Below are 19,984 nucleotides of genomic sequence, written 5' to 3' on the forward strand. Positions count from 1 at the left end.
CAAAGAGCGCTAGCAGGGTTGTAAATAAAGTATGGCAGGAAAGCTTCCAGTCTCCTGAAGTTTTTGTAAGTTTATGTATGTGTGTTTATATATATATAAAAATAAAAAAATACATACACTTATAAAATATTTTCAAAAAAGCTAGAGTTCTTTAACCTTAGTAGTTATATATGTAAAGTTAGAGATGCACCCAAAATGCTCGTTAATCAGCATGGAGCACAGAAGACAGGTTTGCAAGGATCTGTACGTGAGGTTGTTCATATTCCTCGGGCAGTGCATGGAAGCCTGGCCAGTCCCAGCCTCAGTCTCCTGCTTCCCTGAGTTGAGGCGTCTTTCCTAAGGAAAATGAAATATGCTTTTCTGGAAATAATTTAAGTGTGAGAGATAAGAAGTGGCATAAGCAGGAAATTTATTAGTTAGCTGTAGGTGTACCAGACTTGTCTTCCCTCCCTCTGAGCTGGGTATCTACAACACACACCCTGCAGCACGCCGGTGCCTGAAGGATGTAATAGGAGACTCTGGGCTACAAAATTTGTCTGAGTTTTCAGTGTGCAAAATGAAGCAGAAGTAACCAGGCATGTGGGAATTCCAGCATGTGGGAATTGAAATGTAAGACTGTGAAATATGGGATCGTGGAATCAGACTGGGTAGTCTCTCTCTGCCTTCAAAACGTCTATGAACATTGCTGAAATACTGTGCATGATCATTTTGCATGGCTGAAAATAGCTCTGCAAGGTGCTGGGCGACAGTGAAAGCCAGCCCCAGGCATTGCGCAGCTCCCAGCACCGCTTTACTGTCACACCAGGAGCTTTGCTTGTACAAAGAAAGCACAACTGGAGTCTGCTGCTTTGTCTGTGTTACAAGCAGGTAAATTAAAGGTTAGAGACATCGTAATTTGTTTCAGGACATGGAGACTATCAGGGCAGGGGTGAGACCTGCGAGCCCTATCTGCCAGTTCCTTGCTCTGACTTCTGCATGATGTGGAATTTCTTTCCTTCATTAAAAATAACCTTGTTTATAACCTCTGTTTCATGATTCAGCTTTTCTGCAGTCAACAACTGATCACCATCAAAGCAGGGTAGCGTCAGATTTCAGGAGGAAGATGGAAAAGGCTGTTGCAGCTCTGGGATGCTCCTTGTGAAGGGCAGTTGGACTGAGGAAACGAGGGTTACCTTGTCAAAGGGCTGCTCTTTTTGGAGAGGAGTTCTCCTCTCTGAGATCACTGTGCCAAACCCTGAACTGCCTGGAGCTCCTATTGTGCAAATCCCACTCACGGCTTCTGCCCTGCCAGAAACACCGGTGGCTCATCACCATGAATATGGCGCTGTGCAGGCCCAAAGGTACAAATGTGGTTTTCCTGGTTCCTCTCCTCTTTCTTGCCTGTAGGTCAGAGCATCAGACATGCATTGCTCTACATACGGCGACCCAGAGCCCTACCAGTGGCACAGCTACCGGTTTTACATCTAAAGAGAGACTCATCGCCAAGAAAAATCTCTAGAAAGTTCCACACATCTGCTTTTATTCCACACACCGCAGTGTGATACAAGTGTCTTGCGAGCAGCACAGCTCTCCTGGATTTTAAGGACCCCGGTGTCAGGGTTTGCTTGCTGCTGGGTTATCTTGCCCTGAAAAATCAGGCTACGCAGCTGCAATCCTCATCGTGTTTAGCAGATGGGGAAGCAGCCACACAAAATTATGAAGGCCAGCATTTTCCAGACACGTCTGATGATTTTTGGCTAGCTCTGGATTAACTTGCCACTTTCAGGTGGGTCGGCCCACCAACCTCTTCAGCAACTGCCCAAGTGATGTGTCCATGGCCACACAAATAATCAGTGGCAGAGACCTAAACAGAAGCCAGACCCCTGAGACACAGCTGGATGCTATGATGCAATCTTGAGCTTGTCCTTCCTTTTTTTAGGAGCTAATCCTTTGACTTTGCAGCAAGAGGAATTTTCCATTAAAGTGATTTTTTTTTTTTTTTTTACACGTCATTGTATGTTTAATGTTTAACAGTGGGATCATTATGGTTTTATTAGCAGTATGTAAATGCTTTTTCATCTTCAACTGACTTTTCAAACATTAACTAATTGATCTCAACTACAAAACAGTGGCTGTAACTAGGAAGAGGGGAGAAGTGATCTGCTCCTCGTCACTGGGAAGTGGTTGTCAGAACAGGGGGCAGAAATCAGGGCTCCCGCTTTGCTGCTTAGACCACAAACACTGGTGGTTTTATTATAGTCATTTCCATTAGTGCTGCTGTCAGGAAGGGCCGCTCTGTGTGCCATAAACAACCCTCGGCTGCTTCTTTCTGCTTCTGGTTGAGCTCATGCTTGACAAAACATAGCAAACATCACCGAACTCCATAAAAAGCTGATTTTTTTAGAATAAATATATGACTGACTTTGTTTTCTTCGGTGATCTGGTAGCTGCTGGTTGTTTTCAGCTCACCTTGACAAAATGCATAATTAAAATATCTGTATTTGTGGGAATTAGATGCTAAAGTCAGAAATGAGTGGGGTTTCTTGCAGCTGGACGCTGTGAGGTTTTTAAGGGCCACATTGGAGCAGACTGACTTGAAGCATCCTGAAGACGGCTGCCAGGAAATTAGCTCCCCGTTTGCAGTATGCAGAACATGTACGACGGCTTTATGATTTACTCTCTCAGCTGCTTCACGTCGCGCTTTTTTTCCCTGATGACTGTCCCGGCGTACGCAATTTTTCTGTTGCAAAACAGGGGTGAAAATGAGCACTGCAGCATGGAAGAGCTGTGCCTCTGCCCAGGTAAGTGTGGCCAAGCCTGACAGGGACACTGTCCCTCTGTGGGGGGGAGCGACAACAGCTTTGGGGACAGCGGGGACACAGCGGGGGGGTATGATGGTGGCTTTGAGGACAGATGAGATGTGGTTGGGGGGATGTGATGGCTGCTCTGGGGGGACAGAGGGGACACAGCCCTTCAGTGAGGGGATGTGACAATGGCTTTGGAGATTAGGGTGGGCACAGCTGGGGGGATGTGACGGTCGTTTTGGGGACAGCGAGGAGGTGTGATGGTGTCTTTGGGGACAGTTGGGATACAGTCCCTCAGCACGTGGCTGCGGTGGGGGCTTTGGGGACAGGGTGGACACGGGGGGAGCGGGGAAGGTGCAGCGGTGGCTTTGGGGTCCTGCGGCCGGGAAGAGGTGCGGCTGCTGGGCCCGGTTTCCCCTCCGGTGCGCCGGCCGGTGCCCGTGTCACGCCGGCGCGGGCGGCGGCGTCAACCCCGCAGCTGCGGGAGAAGCTGTCCGGGAGCCCGGAGAGGCGACATCCATCAGGAGACCCTCCCGCGGGGCCCGGGAGCGCCGCTGCACGGGTGGGCCGCCGCTCGCCCCGCACCGGCGGCGGGTGCACCGGGCCTGGCGGAGCGGGCGGGCGGGCGCCGGGTCGGGCCCGCTCGGCGCGGCCGGCCGGTTGCCATGGCAGCAGCCAGGCGGCGCGGCGGCGCGCGCGGCCGGCGGGGCGCGGCGCGGCCCCGGAGCGTACCATGTGCGCCCGGCGGCGGGAGGCGGCGGCGGAGGGGCCACGACAGCGGCGGCTGCTGCTGCCCTGCTAGCTCCGCCACGGCGGGCCCGGCGACCGGGAGCTGCTGCGTCAATGTAACGGCGGCGGCGGGGCGGAGGAAGGGGGGGGGGGGGGGACACTGAGTGGCATTTCCACGCCGCGCGTGGCGGCCAGCCGCGGGGAAGCGGGGGGGGGAGGAGGGCGCGTAGGGGGCGGAGGGCGGGCGGGAGGCGTTAAAATGGCGGCGCGCAGCCGGCCCCCGCGCTAAACCGGCCCCCGTGGCTCGCCCCGTGCCGCGCGTGGCACGGTGCGGCCGCCCGCTGCTGCGAGCGCCGCTGCTGCTGAGGTAAGGCCGGGCCCGGCTGCCCCCGCCGAGCCGCGGAGTGAGCGGGAACGGGTCTGGCGCGTCCCGGGGAGGGGGGACGGGGGCGTGTGTGTGGCGGCGGCGGGGGCACATCCCGCGGCCGGGAGCTCGGCGGCCGCTGGCGGGTGTCCCGGATCGGCGGCGGGCCGGCCGGGGGTGCCGGCGCCACTCCTTTGTCTGCCGGCGGCGGGCTGGCCGCGGCCCCGCTCCGCTCCGCCGGCTGAGGGAGCGTCTGCGGAGGGGCCCGGCGCGTCGCGGTGCATTTCGTTCTTTAGAAAAAAACAAACCCGCACCAAAACTCATGTTTGCAGCCGAAAGTGTTGCAGGCGCTGTCTTACCCGCGAACGCCCCGTAGAGTAGCGAAACGCCTGCCCAGGACAGGGTGGAAGCCGACTTGACTTGTGGAAAAAGCGGCACGAAGTGTGTGCAGGACTCCCCTAACGCTACCGCGGTCACAGGGGAGGGGGCATTTTTCTTCTTCGTTTTTTTTTTTGGACTCTTATGAAGACATGCGCATTTGTTCGTTCTTGCCACCGCACTGGAGTCTGCCTAGAAACAAAGAACACAGCCTGGCGAAGTTGATGCTGGCTCCGAAACTGTCTGGCTTTTTTTTTTTTTCCTTATGTATTTATGCTGTAGTTAAAAGCCTCGAGATATTCCTTGAATTATTCCCATGTGCCTGCAGATGGAACACCCCCCTTCCACCCTTGCTCCCTTCGACCCTACCAGGCCAGGTCTATGCATTTCGGAAAGTGCAGCCATGATAGATAAGAGCAACTTCTCCCATTTTCAGCCAGCCCCGTGGTATGACAGTTTGCAGTAGGTGTGCCTTCCAACGGGGAGCCACCCCCTTGCTGAATCATCGTGGAGTGATGACCGGACAGCTTGTCCGCTCAGGGAACAAAATATTCCCCTGTAGAGCATGAGGCGGTGGTGGTGAGGCGAGATGCAAGTAAGAGACCTGTTAGCATTCGGCTCAGGCGCAGGGAAACGGTTGCAGGGAGAAAACCTTTCCCTTTCATGGCAGCGGGAGCTGCGAATGCCGTTTTGAGCTCAAAGGCAAGATGTGCACTGCTGTAAGGAATGTCCCCTGCCTTTGAGGCAGTGAAACTCCGAGGGCCTAATCCTGCAGCTTCCGATTCTCTGAAAAGCCCTTTCCTGCGTGGATGGGCTCTGTGCAAGTTCAACACCTAGCTCGGGGAGCATCGTGCGACTCCATGGTATTGTGCAGTGGTGGTTGTTAGCAATAACCCTGTAATGCGTTTGCACGGATAAGTGTGTGAGCAGTAGTGTTGTGTCTGTGCTATTTGCCTAAAACTAGTTTGTTTGCATTTTGAAAGTAATTGCTTTTGTTATTGGCAGGAAATAATGACTACTTTTTTGGGGGTTTGGGTTGCATATGTGTCAGATGCTGAAATGTTGCTAGGTATCCCTGCCTTTATTCAAAGGATGCCAAAAAGTATGGGAGAGATGGGGTGAGCAATTTTGAGCTGGGGTGTATCAGGCAAGACTAAATTGCAGCAGTTGTTGGGCATGTAACGTGATCCTGTAATTAGAGCGAGGTAATAGTCTATACCATGTTGAAACTATCGAGTGTCTGAGTTGGAGCAGTCTCAATTAAGGTAGTTCTTCTGGGATTATGCAGAAGCAGAAGTAATGCAGTTAAAATTTCCATACAGCAGCTTCCATGGGGCTGCAGAGACATTTTCCCCCTATGGGTCCTCCTTGCAGGTATTTTGGTTTTAAGGTAGTACGTGGAGGCTGCAATGGTGCTGTTCTCCAGGTTGGAGAAATGCCTTGCATGGCACAGTCCTGCTCCTTGGAGCGTTATTTGCTAATGAAGGTCCAAAATGTGCATCTCAGCCCTGGGGCTGGGGTCAAGCTCCTGAAAGAAGGACTTAGAGGTTCCGTTTTGTGCAGAACTGAAGGATTTAAAAGGACTCTGTAATTTGGTCTTAAAACTTCCCTGCCCCCACTGCTTTCTATACCCCAAAAAAGATGTGTGTTAGCAAGTGGTCTGGTGGAAAGCCTGCAGGCTGTGGTCTTTCCAGTGCTGCTGCCAGTGGGGCAGGATCCTGGAGCAGCTCTGGTTTGCCGTAGGGTTGTTCTGGTGCAGGGCTGTGGTGGTTCCGTCGTGCCCAGGCAGAGCGGGGAGGCTGTGCCGAGGTACGGTGTGTGGGCACCCGCCCTCCTCACGGATGCTAATTTCCCTTGGCGTATGCATGTGCATATATATAGACATGGTACATATTTAAATGAAGTCATTTTAAAGTAGTGATGGCCCAGAAAAGTTTGAGAGCTATTTCAGCATTTGAGTGTGTCTCTTTGAAAGACAATGGACTGTGCAGAAGCTTCTAGGTATTATGGGATGCACTTACAGCAGGAGAAGGTGCAGTCTGCTCTTGGGCACAGTCAGCCAGAAGCAATTGATTTTTACATATGCACCTGGTTCAGCCTATATACAGCTATATGTCTGTAGTGGGTCTGGTGCAATCTTCTGGGCGGTTTGGGTTATACTAACAAGGGTGCAAAGCAGACCTGGTGGTCAGTGAGGCAGTTAGCCCCCTCAGTGCTGTAACCTCTGTGCTGCTCAGCCTGCTGCAGCATCAGGCCAGATCGGGAAAAGTTGGGGTGCCGCATCCTTTCCACTGCCATGGGGCAGTGAGGGATCCCCACAGAGACTGAGGGAGTGGACCTGGGCTGCCATTCCTCCTGGTGCTGGTCCATGTGCTGCAGGGAGATCACTGATGAGAAGGGACGCTGGGCAGTGGTCTAGGTGGGGTGTTGCATCCATGTATAGGATTTTCAAATTGTTTTTGTGCCCAGTTCCAGTTTCTGAGCAGCTGTGGCCTCCTCTGCTGCCTCTTTCTGTGTTGGGGAATGGTTAGCATAAGGCTTAAATGTTATTCTTGGATTTTTACAGACCTAGAAGTTTTCTCCTGGGCTTGGCTTGCCTTGGCGAGATGAATATGTGGACCTTAGAGTTTTGCACTTGTGTTGCCACTAGAAGTGATGTTTTGAGAGGCTGTTCTGTGTGTTTAAGGGAATCTCAAAGTGGGACTTAAAAACTAGTGACTGCGAAGTGGGGAAGGTTGGCTTTCTTACCTTTGGCAGTATAGCTTGCAAATCAGTGTTGAAACTCGTGCTATGGTGGAAAAAGTGGTACTGTTTTTAGTCCTTTGATCCAGTCTCTGCACAGTCTTTTTGGATTAAGAGTAAGCTTGTAGAATAACAAGAAATAAAGCAACGCTCATTTTAGCCACCGCTGCTTCCTTGGTTTGCTTCTCTATGTGGCCACAGAGACAGTTGTGTTGGCACAAGGACCTGGGGTGCACAGGCAGGGCAGGATGAGGCTGGGTTGCTGATTTTATTAGCAGCACTGAGTTATGCTGAGTTAAACTGACAGCAAAACTGCATTGCTAATGTCTTGCAAATATATCTTTCTTCATGCCCAAGTCAAACTGTGGCTTTCCTAGTCACCAGTGCCTGCAGCTTAGTCAGGAGCCTGAAAGCAAACGATGATTTTTCTTTGTGGCTAGTGCAGACACAGGTGATGATGATAATGAATCTGCCGTCAGGATTTGGTGACTGATGCCTGCAGCAGGACACCCTGCCGTGCTGGTGGTGAGAGCTTGGCTTTGGCAGTGGAGCAAACCATGGTGTGACTCAGACGTGTTGGGAAAGAGTGCGCACCCTTCATAGGAGCAGGCTTTTCTGACCGTGAACATACTAGAAATCACGTGTGGAAACTCAAATGAGTACTAGAAACATGAGGCTGTGCACTGAGAGGGAGGCTGTGCATTAAAAAGCAAAGTTTGCTTAGATCTCAGTTTCTAAAGGCAATCATAGGAACTGTGCTCTAAAAACAAAGTGTAAATGTCCAACCAAAGAACTGTCTCTGCAGACAGACATGGCACCCCGCATTTGGGTTACCCAGGTCTATCCTCCAAGCAAATGTGAGAAAAAAAACCCTTTTGCAACATGATAGAAACACTTAAATGGGGAGTGATCTGAGCCTGGAAGCAGCGGAGAGAGGATGTCTGTATTGAACAGTGTGTGTTTGCTCTTAAAATCCCTTAAAAGCTCTGAAGCTCAAGCTTGCTCGATTTACTATTTGCCATATGTAATATTTCAGTGAGAAGTTTCAATTCAGTGTGGATGAGTTGATGCAGGAGTTGTTTCCTTTGAGGTGACGGGGAACCAGTTACTCGTGCATAATGCACTGGTTTGCTTGTTAGGCTGTTCTGTGAGTTTCTCTTTAATCAGTGTATTCCAGACCTCTGGGCAGTGCACACATCCTTCTCTAGGGCAACGTTCAGGTCCTCATTTGTCCTACAGTGGAAGCACAGACTTGTTTCTCTCGCTGAAGTGCAGTCTTTAAGCTGGAGTGTTTATAATAACAAAACATTTTGTAATTCTCTCTTTACAGTTAATGCAGCATCACAGATACCCCTGGCTTTTTGTACATGTGTCTGCTTCTGGAATAGAGTTCCTCCTTATGCTTGCTAAATATAGAAATGGTATAAATGGATCCTTTTAGCTTGTTTTTGTAGGTTCCTGTGTATGATTTGCCTGAATCTGTGCTTGCAATGCTTTTGCAGTTGGGCACCTCTTTCCTGCTAAGCTATGGCAGTGCGTGTTCTTTTAAAAGGTGTGTATCCTCCCCTTTTTCTGTGCCATCTTCCAGGAAGGATTGTCTTCCTAGAGCAATGTTATCTTCCCCCATTTTAAGTGGTGTCAGCAGATATTTAGTTTTTCCCTTTTCCCATGCTGATGCTAAGTACCCACCATGGGAATGAGTTGTCTCCTATTACTCACATGGAGCAAATCTGTGGCTTGGCCTCCAAATTATATGGCCCTGCTCAGCGAGGGTGAGGTCTTCCGAAGCCCAAGTGAAGGTGCCAGGATCTCTTTCCCTGACCTTTTTATGTGTGTGTATATATATATATATATATATATATATGTTTGTATATATATCTTTTTTTCATAAAACCACGTAGGGGAATAGTAAGCTGAAAAACCGGGGGCCTTTGGAGCCGGGTTTTTTTATGTCTGAGGGCTTCTGAATGCATAAAATCCGAGAGAATGTGTCTGTGTAATCCGATCGGCTCTTGAAAGCCTTGCGGAGGGCTGCATGCTGCAGACATAAGCTGTGTCAATAAGAACTCTATTCACCCTCGGAAAACAGCCTCGTGATCGGGTTTGACTGGCAGGGTTCCTAAGGGAGGGCCTTTTTTTGGGAAAGAGCTCTGATTTTTTGGCGGCACTTCTGACTGCCTTTTTGGACTCCCACTTATTGTTTTTCCCTCGGCGTGATAAACTTGGATTTTTTCCTTCGGGGGCAGAGGGAGGTTTTCATGCAGCATGATAATGGGGGTGCAGGGTGGGGTTTCCTTCCTCACAGTGCAACCCCTCTGCCAAAGCAGCATTTAGGAGCATGAAGGTGATGGATTTAAAAGAATATGAGGTAGGACTGGAGCTTGCCGCATGCAGAAGAGCGAACTTGTGAGCTCGCTTACGGCATTTTCTTGCAGAACAGTGGCACAAAACACCCGTCCTTGTAAAAGTCTTGGGTGGTAATGCACAAAACGTGTGGCTGTGCATGTTTATGTGCTTTTTTCCCCCCCTCTCGGTTCTGCAGATGTCTGTATTACCCAGAAGTGTTGTTGAGTGAAATGTTGCTATTTTGCTTTCGGTAATGCTGGCACTAATCTGCTGTGAAGGCAATGTTGTACTAATGGCTGTAATTTGCCTTTTTTTTCTTAAGAATTAATGTAAGTCAAAAATCTTATTCTGCTTTATGAAGTATTCTGTACCTGGCATGTAAACTTTTAAAATCTTGTAGGAAAAGTCTGCTTAAGCTAGTAAAAATGATGCTTATGGGTTTTTCTGAAGGTTTTAATGAAAATATCTATTTCTGAGCTGCTGTTTAGCGTATAGTGTTTGTGTAAAAAACCTTTTGTGTCACATGTATGATATTCAGTGTTTGCTTGCTAAGGGCGTTGTATCTGGCACTGAGTTACCAGTTTTAACAAAAGAGATGCTGGGCTGTCAGTTTTTCCTGTGTTTTGATTTGTTTGGGTTTTTTTGGTCTTGCTGGTCCCTTGGTCTATCAGTCACTTTTTAAAAATCTTCAGCTCCTTACCCAAGTGATGATTTGAAAATTAGCTCATCTGTATGTCTTTTGGGTTATTCCTGTAGCTGTGAATGAAAGCTTGAAAATATAATTAGGCTGTAATATGCAGAAGCTCAAAACATAAACAAAAAATGAAATAATGCAAAACTATTATTTAAAAGAAATGCAATTATGTTTTAAGGCAATTGAGGCTTGACTTAATTTCTCAGGGTTTGCTAGTGATGATGGAGTAAGCCCAGAATTAACTTCTGAAATATGCCTGTCCTGAGTCAGGAATTTGGCTGGTGAAGATCAGGAGATCCACAGACACAGGGAATCCCCTTGCAGGGGAGCTTGGCCCTGTATGGTTTGCAAATGGCTGCAGCATTTTGGGGTGGTTCCTACAGCCTGTTTCCCTGGCTCTCCCCAGCTGATTCCCCTTTGATAAAGGTTTGATCTTGCCTGCGAGAGCTCTAATAACAAACTTCGACAGGTTTAGGTGGGGCTGACCCTGGGCAAACAGCGTGCGGACCCAGGTGGCCGCAGACAGGGCGAGTGTGGGCAGGAAACGCTGGTTTTGCTGCTGCTGCTCGTAGCATGGGGAGGCCGCAGCTGGGTAATTTGCTTTTACTTCCTGTTCCCAATCTATTTGGGTCAAAAGTAGCGGTGTTTTTCCATATTAAGATGTTTGGCTACATTCTGCAAGGCAGCAATAAATTTCACTCTGTGCACAACATCTTTCTTATATTTCAGAGACTCTTTGTTTTGCTGCCTTTGACTTTTAATTTGGACGGTGAAACCTTTATTAGTACCTTTTTTGTTGCACAGACCTGCTTTTCAGGGAAAACAGAAAGTTGTGCTGGTTTTTGGTGTGGCGCCTTTATTTATTTATTTATTTATTTATTTATTTATTTATTATTTATTTGTTTGCTTTTCTTTCTGTTTTGGAATGAGCCCTTGAAATAGGTGGCAGGTCTGTGGCTGAGCAGGGGGAGGGAGCCGGCAGGCCTGGCTGCCTTGGCTGGTTCCTCTGCAGGCTCACAGGGAGATGGGGACACCTCAGCCTGCTTCTGCAGTCCTTGGTCACCAGGGGATGATGCTGTCGGAATTAATTGGGATGCCGAGACTTAATTCGTTAATGTTTAAGAGTTTGGTGATCTTTAGTGGAAGGTCCTGAGCCTGCGTGGAGAGGTGGTGGTGGTTGTGCTACGCAGGGCTGTGATGCCAGGAGGGAATGTTGTGTGGGTGATGGACTGGTCCTTAAAAGTAGTCCTGAAGGCTGGAGTGGCAAGCTGCCAAATGCCCCTGGCTCACTGATGGGAAAACCTGCCCCGTAAAGGAAAACTGTCTCCTGCAAAAGAGCATCACCTGCTCTGAGCCACGGCTGGCTGCTAGGAGTTGGTCTCCAGAGCGCTGGGTTAGTCCACAGCATGCAAAAGTGTTACCATGGGCCATAAGATGCAAAACCGTTGGAGAAGAGAGGGTTGGGCTCTTCCCTGGCTGGGCTGAGCGGGAAAAAGGGCATCAGGTTTCTCTCTCCAAAACCTGGTTAAAATTCCTTAGTGCTGTTCTTTCTTCTTCATCAAATCGCTCAGTTGTAGGATCTTCTACCCTGTCTGTGGTCAGCAAGTCAGGATGGATAGATCTTTCTGTAGCTATAGCAGGTATCAGTGGGATTGTTTTTAAATAAATGGTAGTGAGCAGTACTGGCTCAGAGGGGTTTTGTTGCATCTTCAGATACATTTCAGTGAAGTTATTTTTGAGGTACAAAAAAGAAACAGTAGCATGGAGCCGTCAATAGGGTTACAGGTGGCCTATTCTTCTTTCTCTGAATTCTCCAGATGCTGGTGTTGTATCTGACCAAGGAAGTCAGTTGAGTAGTTATGATTCACGTTTCTTCTGAGGCTGAGGAGATGAGTAGGGCATACGAGGCGGATTCTGCATGAGGTTATATCAGCCTTGCTGAAGTGGGAGACCTGCTGGGTTGGGGACTTTCCAGTTCTGGTGACTGTGTTGTAATATGACTCATTCAGTAGTTGATGCACAGATACCAAGGTTGGAATGAGGATGCTGCTGCTGAAAGGCAATTTATTTCTGTGTCCTATGTTAGGTGGAAAGTTGTCCTTCTGACAAGCCCCTGAGATCCATTCATAAAGTACAGGGAAGTTTCTGGTGCATCTAGCAACAGATCTATTTTCTGTACGGTGCCACCATCTTGTTCCTCTAGCGATATTGGGATTTGTAAATTCAGCCCAGCTGTAGAGTGTGTCCTAGATGTCCTTAGTGATTACATCACGTTGCATGCCAGATTACATGAGAAGCAGTTTGTCCCCCAGGTCTAGGAGCATCTCCACCTGCTCAGCCAACCTAGGGGATAGAGAACCTGGTGATTCCGGATGGGAAGAGTGTTTGGTTGCACAATGCTGTGGGATTCATCCCTATCATAGGGTCTGCACCCAGTTCCTCCTGTGTGTTTCTAATGTATATGACTTTTAATGCAGACTGGTGGGGAACCTGTGTATTTGGGAGAATTGTGGAACCCTTTTGGGAGAGGGGCATTGCTGAGGCAGAGCCCTTGGCTGCTCAAGCACCTGGGCTGTGCCAAGTGTCCTTGAGCTCCATGGGTGCCATTAGGAGCTAAGCCTGCAGTTTCATGCCCTTCACATGGGTTTTGGCACTGAAAGGTACACTCTCTTCCCTCCCTGCTGCTGTCCTCATTCCTCTGCCTTGTGCTTGGTCTTGTGAATGCTTGTCCTGGCCAAGGCAGAGGGCAGAGCTGCCCTGCCCGCTCCAGCCTCTGCTTGGGTCAGCTGGAAATGGTGAAATCGGAGCTGGAGGATGCCCAGGCCTGCAGGAGAACGTCTGCATGGGTGGGGCTCAGCCCATCACTGAAGGCCATTTGCCAAGGTGCTGAGGTTTTTTAATTCAATAAAATGCTAACTATTATAGTTATGTACTGATTAATAACAGTAATGCTTAATACAGCTATTGCATAAGGCTGTGAGCTAAGGCAGGTGCCTTTCACCAGCAGTAACTCCATTTTTGAAACAAAAGGACTGGACAGTTGAGATGGGCTGATCCTGTGCTATGGTAATTCACCCCAAGCTTCATTTCAAATAACTACCTGCTGATTCCTTCTCTGTAGGCTTGGGGATATGTTGGCTTGCCTTACCAATGTAAAGATCAGTAGAACAAACTGGGAAGGCTGGAGCTTGGAGATGCAGCCCAACCAAGCGCTCCAGATTTAGGGCTGACAGGCAGGAATTTGCAGTTTGTTTGTGGTGGAGTTCTCTTTCTTTCAGTAAAACATAGATGCAAATGTGTGAGAAGATTTTAGGGGGAACATTCATGATGTTCAGTAGCAAACTGTGGCTGGTGATTTGCTTGACTGATGGCTTTTTTTTTTTTTTAAAGCATCCTTAGATACTTGTTTGTCCTTAGGATGTTTGGAGAGAGGGATCCTACAGCTGAACTGGAATTTTTGAGTTTCAAAAGGAGTTTTTCTTCCTGAGAGTGGATATATGGCTGACTTTGCTCCTGTTACTGTGCTCCACCTTCAGTTTGCTAGTGCTGCTTTAAAAACATGTAATTCCTAGAGAGGTAGTGCAGAGCTCTTTCTTCAGTTTGAGTCTGAATGTCTGTGAGGAGCAACCCAAGTTTAAAATTGAATTTTGGTCACTAGCAACACATGTTTTGCTGGTCCATTTTGCCCGTGACGTGCCCTGATCACTGATGCTGTGACGTGCCCAGGCTGGGGAGCACTGTTGGGTCCCCTCTGCCCAGCAGAGCCCTGGGCTGAGCAGCATTTGCAAAACTTGTTCACAGAGTTATGCAGCAATTACCTTAAAATTGCCTTTGTTGTGGTTTTTTTTTTAAGGCACCCAGTACAACAAAACTGCAGGGGGGAAAAGTCTATGATGGTGATTATATTCCAAATATAACAATCTTTGTGATAGACAGAAAGTAAAGCTGACTACAAATGGGAGTGATACTGGGAAGAAGGTAAAAAATTCATTTAATGTCAGTAATCTTTGTATTATTAGCCATAATCTGCTTCTGATATAACTGCATTAATAAGAACAGAGTTTCTCTTGACCTCTGCTTTTAGACTGTAAGCTTCTAAGAGCACTTTTTTTATTTTTTTATTTTTTTATAGTTTTGGACAGCATCTGCATGTAGGGAAAGCTGCCACAAATAAATAGCAGTGCAAGAGTCATCTTACTGCAGTCCCAGATCACTTAGCAGGGACCTGACCCTGTGTGATGCTTACGGGAGGATGAAACTGGGGCTACAGCCTGGTGCTGGGTACGTGGGTGTATTTAGGATGGTCTTAAACCTGTATGTTGCCAAAGCGGTTCTCAGCGGGGTGAGCTTGGGGGGAAGCCGGCCGGCTGGGAGAACAAGAGGGCGTGCAGGCTGCTGTATATTTGAATGTACATCTTCAGCCGGGGGTACTGGAGAGGAGATACAAATGCAACAGTTTTAGTACACTTGATGTAGTAATTTTAGCTGGTTTGTGAAGACAAAGAGGTAAGACTGGCTTTAGGATTGTTGTTTGAGCCTTTAACGTGGGGAGAAAGTGGCAAGGCACAGCAGCAGCATCCCGCTCTGTCGGGTGGGAGGCTGTCACGATCAACTTCATGCATCTCCCTGTGCTGAGGGAGAGACCTGCTGCACGCAAGTTTGCTTATGTTTCTGGAAGAATGTGATGTTGCTCATCCTGGAGATTCAGGCAACCGAGAGAGAGGGAATTAAAGCGTGAGATCTGCTTGCTCATGACCTGAATCCCCTAATCACAGCCTCGCGTAAGTGAAGGTCTTAGGCTGGGTTGAGTAGAGGGCATCCCCACATAAGAAAATGCACGTCTGCCCTCTGCATTCCAGAATTAGAGCTTACTTGTGATGAAATGTAGTTGTAAGGGCCTTAAACCTTGCCTTAAACTGGACCTGCTGTGTATGATGTATGTGCAGCGGGCACACAGGAGGCATCTTGGTGCGGGTCGGTGTGTGCTACCAGAGCTCCCTGTCCCCAGGACACCTTCCCTGGAAGCGCATCCCGGTGAGTCCACATCTTCTGGAACTGGGCCTTATTTTGATGGATGTGGATTAGAGCTTCACTTGTATTTAGTTCAAGCTTTGTGCTGCTACTTTCTGTTCTTTAATCTATGAAGTAACATTGAGGCGGTCCATGCAACAGTGTGGCTACTTTCACTGAGCTGTAATTTGCCTTTGAGCATGGGTGTTTTTTGTAGGGTGCTCCACTAATGACAAGCCAGTGGTAATGGCACACTTCTAGCTTTTTTTGGGTTTGTTCTGGGTTGTAAGGGTGCAGCCAGCAATGTAAGGCTAGCTGTTTTTTTCAAGTAGATGGCTTAACTGAAAAATCAATTTTTTAAAAAAAGAAGAGGAATTTATTCCACTTTGGGTGGCTTCAGCAAAAAAACCCTTAAAAACTGTCAGCACATTTTTGGTGTGGAGGTGAAGGGAAGAGCATTTTTCTCAGTGGAAAGATACGTAGTTTCTTTATTTATTAGATAAGAGGTAAAGATGAGGGGTGGAGGAAAAAAGAAAAACAAGTGGGAAGAAGCCTAATGCTCCTTGCCTTTTGTAAAGAGGTGTTTCAGTTTTTCTTTTGAAGCAGTCTGGAAATTCAGGTTGGCCACTGTAAAACTGAATAAATAATTTCTCTGGAAAGCACTGCCTAGCTTACACTCATAGCAGATAGAAAGGCAGACTAAAATATTTCATAAAAGGACTTTGAAAGCACCTTTGGCTCAAATCTGTGGTAGTGTAAACTGAGGGAGCATCTCTGATTTTTCTGTTACCTGAGGATCTGGCTTTTATCTTGTTTTTAATCTCTTTTATTCTCCCACCCCTCTTCCTCCTGTGATTTGAAAGGTGTATCGGTACTCAGGATTTCTTGCAGCACACATTCAAGGACCGAGCTCTGAGAATTTGATCTGAATGCTCCTCCTGGCCTCGGTGGGGTTTTGTTTTTACAGCTTCTGTGAACCAGGAGAGTGTTGGTTCAGCATAGTGTCAGATACAGATAATTGAGGTTTTGAACATCTCCCACAAACACTTAAAGAAAACACTGTGCAAATGTCTTTGAGAGCCAAGAAACACTGTGGTGTTGCCTGAAGGTTGAATCCACAGCTAGCTGTTTTCTTGGAATAAGCTGATAACAGATTAGTTGCTAATATCTCATTTGCAGGTTGATATTTTCACTACTGCTCTTGATATGTGACTGGGGTCAAGGTTTTTGGGTCACAAGGTAGAGTACATGAGCCAGATCCTGCTCAGTCTTGAGACCCTGTTTATATGATGTGTTTGGTCAAGACAGGAGAAGCTGTTGTCCATCCACCTCCAACCTGTGACTTCTTGCGTGTTGACCACGCGGGGCAGGGACATCAAGGAACATCCCAAGTGTGACATACTGGAAAAGTTCTTACTGTGACTGTACCATTGCAGCAAGTTGCTGGGCTCTGCCTGGTAAGGTACTGTTGGAGGGTGGCATGGCAGCTGATTGAAGACCCTCATCTTCAATTAGCATCTTACATTGATATTTTGTGTTTCTGTTGAAGGATGAATAAGTGCTCAAGGTCAGGCTGGATGAGGCTTTGAGCAACCTGAACTAGTGGAAGACATTCCTACCCATGGCAGGGGGGTTAGACCTAAATGATTAAGGTCCCTTCTCACCCAAACTATTCTGTTCTAGCCTTTAGATGAAGCTGGGTGAATCAGATGTGACTATGGTTTCGGTGCAAGGCCAGAGCTGCACCTGAGAGAACTTTGGGAACTGTTGGTTGAGGGTTCGTGTCCTGTTGGGTGAGCTCTAGAGTAGAGGTTTACCTTGCAGAACATAAAGGTGCATTTTGCGCTTGCTTTTTGGCTCTTGAGCATATGTGTGTTTCTGAAGAACATGCAGTTCTGAGAGAGCCTCCTGTTGGTAATTGTTCGTGTTTGTGCAGCGTGATCAAGAGTCTCCTGGCTCTGCAGGCTGAAAGGGAGACTGAGCATAGACTCCATTGGGAGTCCCTTTGTGTTTGCTGTGTTCTTAAGGTTAAGGATTAAGCTTGCAGAGAGGAACAAGGTCAGGTCTAGACCAAGAAGTAGACTCTGGAATCCAGCCAAGAGTGTAAGTAAGGTTTTTCCTGTGACAGCATCCTAGATGTGGCAGTTGTGTTGACTTTGCTGAAATAGGGCCGACATCTGTAGGTCAGGCCTGATTAAAACGGAAGGAGGGTGGAGAATAGCTCCATGGAGTAAAGAGTATTTAAAGATAACAGTGGGGAGAGATGTGTGGCCCTTCCTTGCAGAATTTGGTTTGGCCTTGGCAGTCTTGCCCTGCCTGGGAGCAGGGAGAACCTGGTCCCTGGGTTCTTCATTAGCCCCAGAGCACTGTGGCTGCTGCTCCCTGCTTCCCCAGTTCACGGATGTCTCCTGATCTCTTCCACCTAAGTCTGACATTTTGGCTAGAAGTCTGACTTAAGCTTTCCTCTTCTGCTGTTCAAGGGAAGCCACACAAGCCTTTGGCTTGCTGTAAAACCCTGCCATGAAGACAACACCCACTGCTCGCTTTGTTGTGTTACAGAGTTATGTGTCTGGGCCTCCTGCTTGGTACAGATGACAGGTGCTGTATTGCTGAGCTGTGCTGGAGGCTACTTCAGAAAACATTTCTGTGCTCCTTTTGACCTCTCTTGCGTCTGCCTGCCCACCTTCAGTTGTGTGGGCGGCTGAGGATTCTGGAGGATCCTCACTGAGACAGGAGGAAAGAGGAGGATCGATGGCACTGTGCTTTAGTAGAGCAGCATATTGTGTCCAAAACTGTGGTTCATGATCACTAGCTGCTGCGTGACTTACCCGTTGAGCACATTGCTCTCAGAATTGTTTTGACACCAGGGATCCCTGTCATTTGGGATGGGTAACCTGAGGCCCAGAGGTGTGAGGTGACACAGCAAACAGTAGTATGAAGGAGCATGCTGCTGTCAGAGTCAAGAATGCCGTTTATTTGTACTTCTTGCGTGGAGACCTTGAAGGGCTGGTCTGCTGTTCTGATTTTTCCACGGTGATTCCTTTCAGTGGGAAAATGGCTGATTTGATTAGATTAAAACTGTGGTAAAAATCTGAAAGGAAAAGGGTGCTTGGCTTCTCCCTGAAGCAGGAGTTTTAGTTTCTAAATGAAAAACTTTTTAGCAAGATAAAAATAGAGAATTACTTTATGGGGAAAGTACTCACTTCCCTACTGTCTCTGCTGGGCGGTTTCAGCTGTGAGGAAGAGGGGAAATTACCCTCAGTTCCTTTGGACCATGACCAGCCCTGGTGGTTTTCCAGTGAAGAATTAGAGTTACAGAAGGGCTGCGCTTCGGCCCTCTGAGTTTAAGAGATATATGAATCCATATGAAAACTTGATTTTAAATCCTGCGAGGCACAGGCTCCCTCCCTGTAGGACCTGCAACCTGCGCAGTGCTGCATCATGTTGCATGGTGAGGTTCTTTGCATTCAGATGCTCAGTCCAGCTAAGTAGCACTGGTGGCTGTGATGACCACTCACATCAATCCATTAATAACTTTTATAATCAGGGAAATAACAGCATAAGCACTAGTGCCCTTGCATAGAGTTCTGGGCCTCTCTGTCAGGAGACTGGCAATTATTTGATGATTTTGTAGAAAATAAATTATCTTGGCTCTCATTGTAGTCCCTACGTTCATTTTCAGCTGTGACAAGAGCCAGGATTTAAACCCGGGTCCCCAAAAGTAAAATGCAGTTAATTAGCCCACTCCATCATGTTGCTGTTCTCAGTTAACAAAGGCAGTACGTTCAGCCAGACAGTTCTTGCTCACAAGTGCTGCTAACCTTTTGAGCTGCCTGTATGGCCAAGTGTGCCAGCTCAGAGCCTGAAGCCCTTGTTTGCGTCCCTTTGCAGCGGTGCTTCTTGATCCCCCTGCGCAGCCCCATTGTAATGCTGCCTGTCCCCAGTTGAGAGACTCCTGGCACCAGTGTGTGTTTTAAGCTTGAATGATGGTTTGTGTTACGGCAGTAGCTGTGGGGTCCTGCCAAGGTCAGAGTCTGCAGAATAAAGGGGGAGAGGGTTTCTACCCTTGAGGGCAAATACTTAGGGTGATGTGACATTACTGTTATTAATTGTAACTTGTGAATGAGGTTCAAAGCAATGTCAGAGGGGCAAAGTGAGATGGCCAAAACCACTTGATTTCTGGGATGGAAGAAGGATGCATGAGCCCTTGTCTGGAGTCCTGGCTTGCTGTTCCTACCACACTGGATCTCCTTGGCTGGCTGGAAGTTTGGTGGCATCAGACACTGATAAGCAGGAGCTTGGAACTAAATGCTGCTATGGTGGATCAGATGTGGTGAGGTGCAGTTTGAAATAAATGTGCAAGAAAGACGTGCTGTCACTGGGGGACTCTGCTGCTCCTGGCAGGTCAGGGCAGGTGTTGAACATTTCTCCTTGCCATCTCTCCATTGATTTGGGTTCAGAGGCTGGGGCAGGGCAGCGTCATTCCTCAGCAGGGTAGGCTGTTGTGAAGCTTTCCTACCTGGCCACTGGCCTCAGGTAGGTCACTTAACTCTGTTCTTCTGCAAACGGATTGCTTGGGTTAAAGTTTCTTCAAATTTGAGTCCTTTGCAGCAGCATGATGTTGTGTAGGTTCAAAATCCTGTTTTTCTTCCTTGTGCAAATATCTAAATTTGACTGCACCCATAATTTCATAGGATGTAGTAAACAAGGGAGAGGAACAGTTTTTAGTCTAGGTCTAGCCATTGACTCTAGTCTGTAAGAATGTGTCTGAAGTTTAAAAAGCATAGGGCCTTATTTTCAGACCTTGTCATCTATTTAGATCCAGGCCATTCAGTACTTGGCTGCTTCCTGAAATCTACACTTACTGGTATTGTAATCCAGAGCTTCTGTGTGCAGGCAGTGCCATTTGGTTGGATGCGATCCTTGCACTAAAAATCA

The 19,984-nt window shown here is 47.9% G+C and overlaps 1 protein-coding gene and 1 long non-coding RNA gene across 15 annotated transcripts in view; one reads left to right on the plus strand and one right to left on the minus strand.

The window, feature by feature from the left end:
* Positions 1–50: 50 nt before the first annotated feature.
* Positions 51–4,705, minus strand: LOC110357479 (uncharacterized). The gene is made up of 2 exons (XR_002411165.2): positions 4,236–4,705; positions 51–2,719 (listed from the first exon to the last, which is right to left on the minus strand). It is a non-coding gene; the product is annotated as an uncharacterized LOC110357479 (long non-coding RNA).
* MBNL3 (muscleblind like splicing regulator 3) overlaps positions 2,759–19,984 on the plus strand; it is a 94,324-nt gene continuing 77,098 nt past the window's right edge. For 3 of the 14 annotated variants that reach the window (XR_010475649.1, XM_065077629.1, XM_065077637.1), the window contains exon 1: positions 3,727–3,879. The gene's annotated coding sequence lies outside the window, so the exon portion shown is untranslated. Of the gene's footprint in view, positions 2,781–3,485; positions 3,629–3,726; positions 3,880–4,830; positions 4,850–4,900; positions 5,118–19,984 lie in introns of those variants that run through there. The other 11 variants (XM_065077630.1, XM_065077636.1, XR_010475648.1 and 8 more) reach the window with 9 other exon arrangements.

The sequence above is a fragment of the Columba livia genome, chromosome 12, assembly GCF_036013475.1.
Source record: "Columba livia isolate bColLiv1 breed racing homer chromosome 12, bColLiv1.pat.W.v2, whole genome shotgun sequence".
Classification (NCBI taxonomy): Eukaryota; Metazoa; Chordata; class Aves; order Columbiformes; family Columbidae; genus Columba; species Columba livia.